This window comes from Miniopterus schreibersii (genome assembly GCF_964146895.1).
Source record: "Miniopterus schreibersii genome assembly, chromosome: 7".
NCBI classification, from domain to species: Eukaryota; Metazoa; Chordata; class Mammalia; order Chiroptera; family Miniopteridae; genus Miniopterus; species Miniopterus schreibersii.
This window is the reverse complement of record NC_138108.1, coordinates 2,058,232-2,068,283: the sequence shown is the minus strand read 5'-3', so window position 1 is coordinate 2,068,283 and position 10,052 is coordinate 2,058,232. Positions and strand designations below refer to the sequence as shown.

Here is a 10,052-nt window from a genome sequence, read left to right as displayed (position 1 = left end):
GGATACTGAGCAGCAGTGGCACACGTGTGTCCATCACAATGCCCGGGCAGGACATGGACACGGTGCAAAGACGAAGTCCTTTGGCCTTTCCGGAGGCACCGCAGTCCTCTGTGTTGAGCACCACAAGCTCAGGCTGGAGACAAGGCTTCCCGGAGCCAGTCTGTGCCAGCCTGCCCTGGCGGGGCGGGGCGGCGCTGACGGGCTTTGTTTATGCGGACTGACCATTCGGTAATCTTGCAGCCACACTCCAGCTATTGTCCCACAGGATATGAGATAAGGGCGGCCTGCGTCAGGAAGGGCGAGTCCCAAACTGCCTGTCATGTCAGCCAGGAATGAGATAGAGGAGCAGTGGGCTTTAAACAGAAACCCTGGAGCTCAGCATCTCTCCAAAGCCCAACAGGACAAAGACCAAGGTCAGCTTTGAACTGCATCCAGACTCCATCCTAGGCCTATCTCACTGTGCGTGACTCTGTGTGCGTGTGTGTATGTGACTCTGTGTGTGACTGTGGGTGGGGGGGGGCCGGTGGTACATAGTCCTTTCTTCCATGGCAAGGATTCTTACTCATATCTGTACCCAGCACACCCAGCAGAGTGACTGATGCATAGCCAGCTCTTGTTAGGTATTTGCTGAATGAATGAATGAATGAATGAATGAATGAATGAATGAATGAATGAGATGATTCAGAGGCCAGACCCCATTACCTTAGAGGGTGCCATGGCCATAGAGCATGAGGTGGGCCTTTGCCACCGAGGATGTGCAGGGCAGTGCCCGCAGGGTGTGGAGTCGGAGCATCGCCCAGCACCGCGGGCCTCACGTAATGACCCTGAGGCAGGATAGGGTCTTTCTCCTGAGAGGCAGCCCAGGGGCTTGGGAGTCCCAGGCGGGCTCCCCATTCTGCAGTGCCCTGCGGTTTTCTCCCCCCGGAGCCCCAAGTGTGGGCTGCGGTTTTAGTCTTCAGGATGCAGAGAAAGCTCTGAAAGCAGCAGCGTTCACAGCAGCCACAGGGTGAAGCAGCTCAAGGGCTCCTGATGGATGAACAGATAACCAAGACACAGCCTGTCCGTGCAATGGAGTATTACTCAGCCTCGAGAAGGAAGGACATCGTGACACAGGCCTCAGCATATATGAACCCTGAGGACATTACGCTGAGTGAAATCAGCCAGGCACAAAACTGCAAATACTGCCCGATTCCACGCGTGTGACGTGCTGAGAGCCGTCAGGTTCACGGAGGCAGGGAGTGGACGGCTGGGTGCCGGGGGCGGGGGGGTGGGGGGCTGTTGTTAAACAGGGACAGAGTTCAGTTTTGCAGGATGAAAAAGTTCTTGAGACTGGAATGGGATTGTCGTTAGCACTACTGAACTGCACACCTGAAAATGGTGAAAATGGTGAAAATGTTAAAAGGGCGGGGGCGCTGACGGCAATGTGTGGTCTAAAAAGGTCTCGTCACCTGGATCCGTGAAGAACCAGCAAAAGCAGTAACGGAGATGAACAACTTAGTAGGAGAGTGGGCACAAGATTTTTTTAGAAGTGTGTTTTTATTGATTTTAGAGAGAGGGGAAGGGAGAGAGAGAAACATGGATAGGCTGCCTCCCGAACGTCCCCGACTGGGGGTTGAACCCACAACCTGGGTACGTGCCCTGCCTGGGACTCAAACCGGCAACCTTTTGGTGTAGGGACCATGCTCAACCGACTGAGCCACACCGGCCAGGGCCGGGCAGACGAGTTGAAAAGGCGCTTCCCAGATGAGGCTGCCCAAGTGGCCAGTTGGCACAGGGAGAGAGTGGCTGAAATGAAAATATGGGGAAAAGAAAGTGTTGGCAAGACTGCACGGAGCCACCCGCATGCTCACGCGGGGGCGGGTTATTGGTGCCACCACGTGGGAGAGCCACGCGTGCTAAAGTGGACACAGGTGCGCCCACTCGTAGGCGCACGCCCAGCGGGAACGGGCACGTGTCCCCCAGAGGGTGAGTTGCCAGAAGTGCTCACAGCTGCGCTTTGGGTGATAGCCCCAACCTGGGAATGACCAAAGGCCCGGCAGTGACTTACAATAAGTAAGTAATTGTGTTATAACCACACCGGAGAATACCAGGCAGCCACGAGAATGGACACCGCGTGTGGTGGTGGCTGAGCGTGGATTCCAGAGACGTCCGGCCGAGCACAGGAATCCAGCTCCAGAAGCAGCAGACGGTATGACTCCATTCATGAGAAATTTGGAAACGGGCAAACCCAGTCTAGCCTGGCCCGCGGCCTCCGCGTGAGACCTTCGAGGCAGAAGCCGCAGGCGGGGGTCTTAGTGGCAGGGTGGCCGGGCGGGGCTCCCCTCGAGCCTCTGGCCGGGCGGGGGGTAGGCACACCTTGTCCCACCGTCGGCCGAGGTCTGGCTTGGACTCTGGCTCCCGCCAGTGTGTTGGGAACTGGTAGCTTCACGTGGTCCCAAAGGATGGAGAGGCCCAGGGGTTCCGCAGGTCACCCCACTCACCTTGGCTCCTCTCGGAAGGACGCCCCGCCTTCCTCTCCCTGGGCCTGGGAAAGGCAGCTCTGAGCCTCGGGCCTGGGAAAGGAAGGAAACAGGGTCTTCGGGAAGGGTCGCTGTAGGCTACCGGCCTCTGATTGTCTCCCCTCCGGGTGACCTCTTCTTTCAAAAGCACCGGCCTCTTCCAAGGGTCTGGGTGAAGCTGCCAAGAAAAGCCCGGGAACACTTGCACTTAGGGCTGAACTTTCCTCCCTTCCAGGTGACGGAGGAGCCCCTGTGGGCCACCTGGCGCGAGCCTTGGAATCGCAGAGCTAATGGGAACCAGAGCAGCAGGACCCGTCCAGGAGTCCTGCCTGGGACTCATTCCCTGTTCAAAGGGACTGGGGTCCCTCTCCTATCTGGTCCCCATCAGCTGAGTGATCTGCCTGTTTACAAAGGGCTCCCCAGATGAGATGACACGTTAGCACCCCTCCCACTCCCGTCTGGTGGAAACGGGCTTGCTCAGATTATTAAATCCGAACTCCCAGACTTCTGGACACGGCTCCTGCCCCGTGCACGGCCCCGCACAGCTGGGGTGTCTGAGGAAGCCAGCGGGAGGGGTGTCAGACAGCGCCCGCTGCAGGGGCGGGCAGCCAGGGTGCGGGATTCGGATTCACACTCCTGCCAGGGGCCTGGTCCCCGTGGGGACCATACGCTAGGAGGTGGACGCTCAGCTCGAGCTCCCAGGAGAGCAGGTGCTGTCTGCGTCCCACAAGATGACACAGGCGACAGTCCCCACGACGGCTGGAACTCGCACTCCCCTTCCCTCTGAGACGAGTATAGTTGTCTGTCAAGCATCAGGTGAGAGCTCATGTGTCGCCCTCAGCTTTTGAGCCAGGACTTGGCTGGTCTTGGGGTGGCCCCAGCAAGTGACCAAGCAGGACTATGGTGCATCTCCACCCGCCGCGGGACTCCCCCAGGGGACTCGCTATAGGACAGGCAGGGAGGTGCCAGCTCAGAGCCACAGCTGACAGCTCCCCTGCTGATTGGGCTTCTCCCGTTTCCCTTTCAGAGCCATTATCCCCCCAAAACCATGTGCTCTCCCCCCTCGGTCTCGGCATTTGCTTCCCAGAGGGTCCAACTGCCAGGTCACACTCAGCTCCGCATGACCTGAAGCTGTCCTGCATCAGTCACCTGCCCGCGAGGGGCTCTCCCACCCCCACCCCTCACCCCTCACCCCCACCCCCACAGGAGAATTGACGTAAGGAGGGGCATCCACAGGGGGATGGAGCCGGGGGGCTGTTTAAAGAACAGCAGGAATGGAGAGTTGGGAAAAGATGACCTTGGAGCCTGCCCCATCCAGATTCCCAGCCACCAGATGGATTCAGGGAGACTGCCAGCCAGGCGGGGCCGGGTGGGGCACCATCGGGCAGAGCAGCATCCCAGGGATGTCCCCTTAATGGGGGGTCATCTGGAAATACTGTCGACCCAGGGGGGCAAACGGTGTCTGCTACAAGGCCTGCTGAGGGCGGAGACGTACCCAGAGACTTCATAGCCCAGGACCGAGCCAAGCCCCTGGGCTGGTCCCCATCAGATGCTACTTTGAAGGGTGAAGATGAAGCTTCTCATCACTCCGTTTGCTGAACCGGCTCCAAACCACCAAAATGCCCTCTCCCCAGGCCCCGGGGGTGGACAGGTGTCCACTGCCCGGTCCCTGCACCAGCCGGGGACCCGCCAGCCAGGGCAGGCTCGGCCGACGGGCACTGGACGCTCCATCTCCACCGGTGGGAGAGCGTCTCCCTGCAGCTGATCCCACAAAAGGCCCGAGGCGGCCCTTCTCTCCGAGACACACCCTGGTGGCTTCTTTCCCTATCGGTGTAAAGCGTGCACCACCTCGAAACGGCATCTGGAGAATTTAGTTATCTTTTTAATGTTACATGGGATTGTAGAGGGTTTTTAAAATGAAATTCAATACATAAGTGCGTTTAAACCAGGTTTCCCTAACCTTAATCCTAACTCTCAAATCTAACCCTGACCCTGACCCCGACCCCTAACCCTAAGGCATGTTTCTTGGACATGATCCCAGGGAAGAGAGCATATTCCTGTCTCTCTCCTCAGTGACATTTTTGCAAGTCTGTCATCTGGCATGTTGTTCTACGAAAATATGTCTCAAAACCAGAAATTAATGGTTTTGTTTTATTTTTACAGTGGGTGGGTTGCAGAAAGCCAGAGGAAAGTCTGTTTTCTGGACGGCTTGTTTTACTTGGAAGGAAAATCACCTCTCTAATGGGTGTCCTTGGAGGCAACCAAAGCCGAGAGAAAGCACTGCCAAGGTTAAAAGGTCAAATATTTCAGAAGGCAATACTCAGCACGTTCTTCTCAGGGAGACTGCCCAGGCCACCGTAATTACCTGTTAGGGCCTGGAAGCCGTGGTCATTGTAGCTTTATAATAACACGGGAAACAGAGGAGCACGGATGCACGTGGGCGGGGGAGAAACTGCTGCTCACAGATAACCCCAGTCGGGGACGTGCCAGCGTGGAAAAGCAGGACCTCGGTGGAGGTCCCTCCACAACAGTATCCGCGTTACAGGCACAGGCGTGATTTTGAGAAAACATGAAACATGAAAATAAAACCCCCAAATTTATCAGAAGCCATAAAAGATGCTTCCTCTGAGGGGAGGAAAATAGTTCTAGATGTAAAGGTAATTCAAACAGAATTTTTATGAATTTGGCAAAAAATATTTGGAAATGTGTCTGGAAGAGCACTTGGCTTAGACATTCCCTAAGCCAGTCTGAGAAATAAGAGCAGCGGGAGACATGTTTATTGTCCTCGCAGATCTTAAAACACATCTTAAGAGGAACGTGAATTAAAACATTAAAGCTCTGGCTTCAGCCCCGAGACAGGGACCAGCCTCGAGCTGAAGGCGATCACACAGGCATGCAGCCGGTCACTACGGAATCCACGTCCAGCGGCCACGTTTAACCGGGCAAAGAGCAGGAGAAACGAACTTCAGGCACGTAATTTGTTTAACCCAATATATCAGAAAATATTATCGCTTCATGTGATCAACCCAAAAAGCGGAAAGCTGTCTGCGTCCTCTGGACCGTCTTTGAAACTCGGATTCCCCGTTTCGTGGGCTCAGAAGCCACATGGCTGGCGGTCACATCACGACCGCGTTGGTGACGAGGTTGCGCTTTTTATATGTGACGGGACAAGTGTCAGGAAAACGGTGAGGAAGGGAAACAGGCCTTCAGTAAGTGGTGTGACAGTTACTTGCAAAACCTAGAAGCGGCTCACGAGGGAGCCATGCCACAGGCCACCTGACACGGTAAATTCCAGATGGAGTCGATCACAAACTACTTTTAAAAAGAGACAAACCACAGTAAGCTGGACAGCGTCCTGACTGGTGGACCTGGGTGGGAGACCCATGGGTTCCGTGACAAAGTGGCCCAGGAAGAAGGGAAGAAGGCAGGAGGGGACCTGCTTATGGAGGCAGATCCTGGGAAGGTGACCAGGAGTCCAGGACCCAGCACCCGAGAGGTGGAGAGACAGTCCCCAGGGCGTGGATTCCGACAGCCGTGAGGCCCAGGCGGCCGTGGGCGGGCGAGGCTGTGCTGCAGAAAGCTCCCGGAGGCGTCCAGCCTGCAGTCCAGGAGGTGTCGGGGATCTGCACAGCGGACAGGGCCTCGCCCTGGAGGTCGTTTGCTGTATCACGAGCTGTTCTCTCCAGGAACGGGGACTCCGGCTGCCCAGGGCGGGCATTTCTGTGGCTGCCAGGACCCGGGGGCTGTGGGGCGATGCCTAACCATGAAGGCCCATTTTCTCAGACATCTGTACCTGTGGTCGGTTGGCCTGAGGGAATGTTTTGGCCCTTAGCCCCCTTCCTGTCCCCGCCCCTTTCCCCTCAGGCCTTTGCCCTGTCCTTCCCTGTGTCTGGTGTCATCCTTCAAAGTCACCTGTCCTGACAGCCCAGCTACGTTAGATCTACTGCAACCAGCTGCTGGGCTCCAACCCAGTGTGTCCCAAACTTCAGGGGCCTCTGGCTGGCATCTGATCACCAGGGGGCAGGGTACGGACTTGTTAAAATGCAGATCACAAGGCCTCGGCCCAGGGCTCCTGAGTAGGTGGGTCTGGGGAGGGGCCTGGGGGGCGCATGTCTAACCCGCAGCTCCCTGCCGCAGCTGCGCATCGGGGGGCCCCCATCTCAGAACCGCTCGGGTGTGGTCCCAGGGCCCGGGCACCGGCGTGATCTGAGAGCTGGTAACCAACAATCAACTTTGGGCCAAGCCCAGAATGACAGTCTGTATTTTTCCAGGATCCCCAGGGGATCCAGAGAACCCGACTTCACCCATGGAGCAGGGATTTTCTCCGTTTCCGTACATTCCCAGCACCTGGTAAAGCCGAGAGTGAGCCTGGGGCCGGGCAGAGTTTGCAGCTCTAGAGAAACTCGCCCTGAGCATGCCGACCACCCTCATCAGACTCACTCGCAGCCAGTCACTTGGCACCTAGAGAAAACCACCCAGCAGCTCCGCAGGCCTCCGAGGTTCTGGGATCTCCAGAGAGCGCCCATCATCCTTGTGCCCAGGGGACTCAGGTACAGTTCACACCTGGGTGAGCAAAGGGAGAGGCTTGGCAGGTGTGTTCTCTCCCCTTTCTGGAAAGAGGGGAGCTGATGTCCAAACCTCGGGCCCCTGCTCAGAGGGCCTCACACCACGGGGGGCAGCCTTCGCGTCCGGGTCCCGACCCAAAGCTCAGTTTCTGTTAACTTTTGCATCATTTTGTTCTTGTTGAAAGTGTCTGAACCTCAGCATTTTGGTTGCCAAGCACCGGAGCTCCCTGTCACAGGACAAGTCGCACGGCGTGAGCTCCATCCAGCCCGCCAGGCTCACCGGCGCCTGCTCCTGCCCCTGCTTACCCGCCTCGCAGGTCACAGTGAGGCTCCGGAGGCTTCCTAGAAAAGGTGAGTTTTGCGCAGAATTTAGACGGGAATACATTAATTTACAGGGACGAGGGAATCCTCCTGTTCAACCTTCCCCCGGGCGGCCCCCTTGTATAGAGCAGCTCGCTCCCCCAGCTGTCCAGCTCATGAGGGAGGCCTGCTTGTCCACGTGGGACAGAGAAGGAATTCCCCACGGGCGCCTCCACGTGGCTGCTTGAGCTCCTTCGCAGCGTGGCGGCTGGGTCCGAAGAAAGAGCATCCGGGAGGGACAGCACACACGGCCACCAGCTGGCCGCTGCTCCACTGGTCCGGGCCAGTCCCAGGGCTCAGCCCCGGGGCCTGAGGAGGGGCCGCGCAGGAGCTCCGGCCGCAGGAGGCATTGTTCCTCGGGACCAAATGCCGCCAAACTAATCAAAACAAAGCCACGCTAGCATTTCATTGATTTCTTTCACTTTGTACTGAGGTATAATATATGCATAAAAATGTGCTAATATCATCATGTACAGCTCGGTGGATCTTCACAAACTGAGCACACCCATGTTCTCAGCATTCAGATCAAGAAACAAAACATTTCCGGCACCCAGAGCCCCACCTGCCCCCTCTCCCAGGCACTCCCCACCTTCCCCTCACCAGGGACAACTACGCCCCCGACGCCTAATAACATCAATCCATTTTTCAGGATTTTTTCCAGCTTTATATTGATAGAATGAACGGCCCACATCGACGGTGTCTTTTGTTCGACTTTATGGTTGTGAGCTCACCCATATTGTAACTGTCGTTTGCTTACTTCCCTATAACGTTCTATGTGTTACCCTGAACGTATTCTCTTGCCCTCTCCTGTGATCGATGGCACTCGCCTGGGTCCGCTGCACCTTTGCTCTGTGACCTTGGCTACCTCTGAAAGGTGATGCCCTCGACTGTGAAACGGGGGTATTAGTCCTACCAAGCAAGGGTTGTGTTGAATGAGTAGCTGCACCGTGCCGGGCACAGGGGGCCTTCCGTGGGTATTAGCTGTTGTCAGCATCACCATCATCGTCACTGTCGTCAGCATCGTCGCCACCGGCATCAGCATCAGCATCCCTCTCATCACCACTGTCGTCACTGCCGGTTCATCTTGGTGGTTGTTGGGTGGCTGCTGGGCCGCTTTCCATGGTGTGGAGTGTTACCATCTAAAACCAGAAGTGACAGTGATCTCTTCCTGAGGCCTTTGCCACAGGTTGAGTCAAATTTATAAAAAAGCTTAAGAGTGGTGCCCCTGTGAAGATCCAAGGTCGCAACTATTCTGATTTCCCTCCGGATTCCCAAGCTCCGGAGCATTTGAAACGCATTTTTGAAGGGAAAGCAGGACAGAGTGTCTTGGAGAGAGGAGGAGACGTCCCCAGACACAGGGAGCGACGGACCCCCGCAGGCAGTTTCCCGAGAGCATCGCCTCACCGGGCCCGGGACGCCTCTCCGAGGTGGGAGTTCTGCAGTTATTAACCTCATTTTGCAAATGAGTTTAAGAAAGCTCAAGGAGATCAAGGGATACACCCAAGAGGACCGGACCAGTAAATCACGGGGCCCGGGGCGGCCTCACGCCCGGCCCCGCGCCTTCCCCGGCCCAGCACTGCACTGCTGGCGCCCGGGGGGGCTCTAAATCTCCACATCCGAACAGCCACTTCTGCACAGTTTGAAAACCAGGAATTAATCCCCGCGCCCGCGGGGATGCGCTCAGAGCAGAGATAACCGCCGCGTATCCTCAGGCTCCGTTCCGCGCATCCCCGCGTCCACCTGGCCTGGGGCTATAAGTCAATCTCCCAGCCACTAAGCTCAACTCCCAGGCTGCTCTTAAGAGAGAGAAATTCCAGCAGTAAATAGCAGGACTGTTAGACCAGATTAAACTTGCCAAAGTGATTCGAGCCGAGCTGAGAAAAATGGACCCCGTTGAAACGATACGCTGGCGGCCAACAGCAACATAACCCTGGAAACCAAGCTCCCCGCTTGTGAGCGCGGTAGGAAGGGGACTGGGCCAAACTCCAGCCATCGGCGGAGGGTGCGGACAATGGGAGCTGCGCTTAATGTGCTTCTCACTCCCCCCCCTTTCTCTGTCTCTGTCTCCCCTCTTCCCCCCGCCCCAGGAAAACAATTGCCGGGGGAATTCCCTGGTTCTGACATTTGACTCCGTCTGGACAGTGACGGATGGCAGCACCCGCCCTGAGCCACAGGTTGCGAGGGAGGGAGGCAGGGAGACATGCGATAAGGGGGAATCACAGGGATTCATTCGGGGGGCGCATCACAGACATGGGGAAGCAATTTGGTCTCTCCTTTCACTCCATTTTTCTCGTAACAGCTTAAAAATGGAAAACAAATGCTGTGGGAGACTTTATTTTTCTAGGGAACGGATAGTTTAAAAAATACGCCAATACGTGCGTACGCAGGTCGGTGCTTTCTGTTCCGACTGGAGCAGCCGGGGTCCCACAGCCCCCTCGGGCCCCCACGGCCCCTTCCGCCTCCTGGGTCAGCAGGGCCAAGGCCAAGCAAGCACCACACGCCCGTGTCTGTGTTCACTTCTGTTTCTCTCTGTTTTTGGAGAAGCCCATGCACTAAGGTGACACTGTGTGTGTGACCTGAGTGGGGGGGGGAATGACAATCTGATAACCAGGTCGGGCGATTTAACTGC

At 56.6% G+C, this 10,052-nt stretch overlaps 1 long non-coding RNA gene across 1 annotated transcript; it reads left to right on the top strand.

Moving 5' to 3' along the window:
- Positions 1 to 300: 300 nt before the first annotated feature.
- Positions 301 to 9,733, top strand: LOC308559609. Its single transcript, XR_013999183.1, has 4 exons — positions 301 to 413; positions 6,770 to 7,048; positions 7,249 to 7,414; positions 8,073 to 9,733. It is a non-coding gene; the product is annotated as an uncharacterized lncRNA (long non-coding RNA).
- The last annotated feature ends 319 nt before the right edge of the window (positions 9,734 to 10,052 follow it).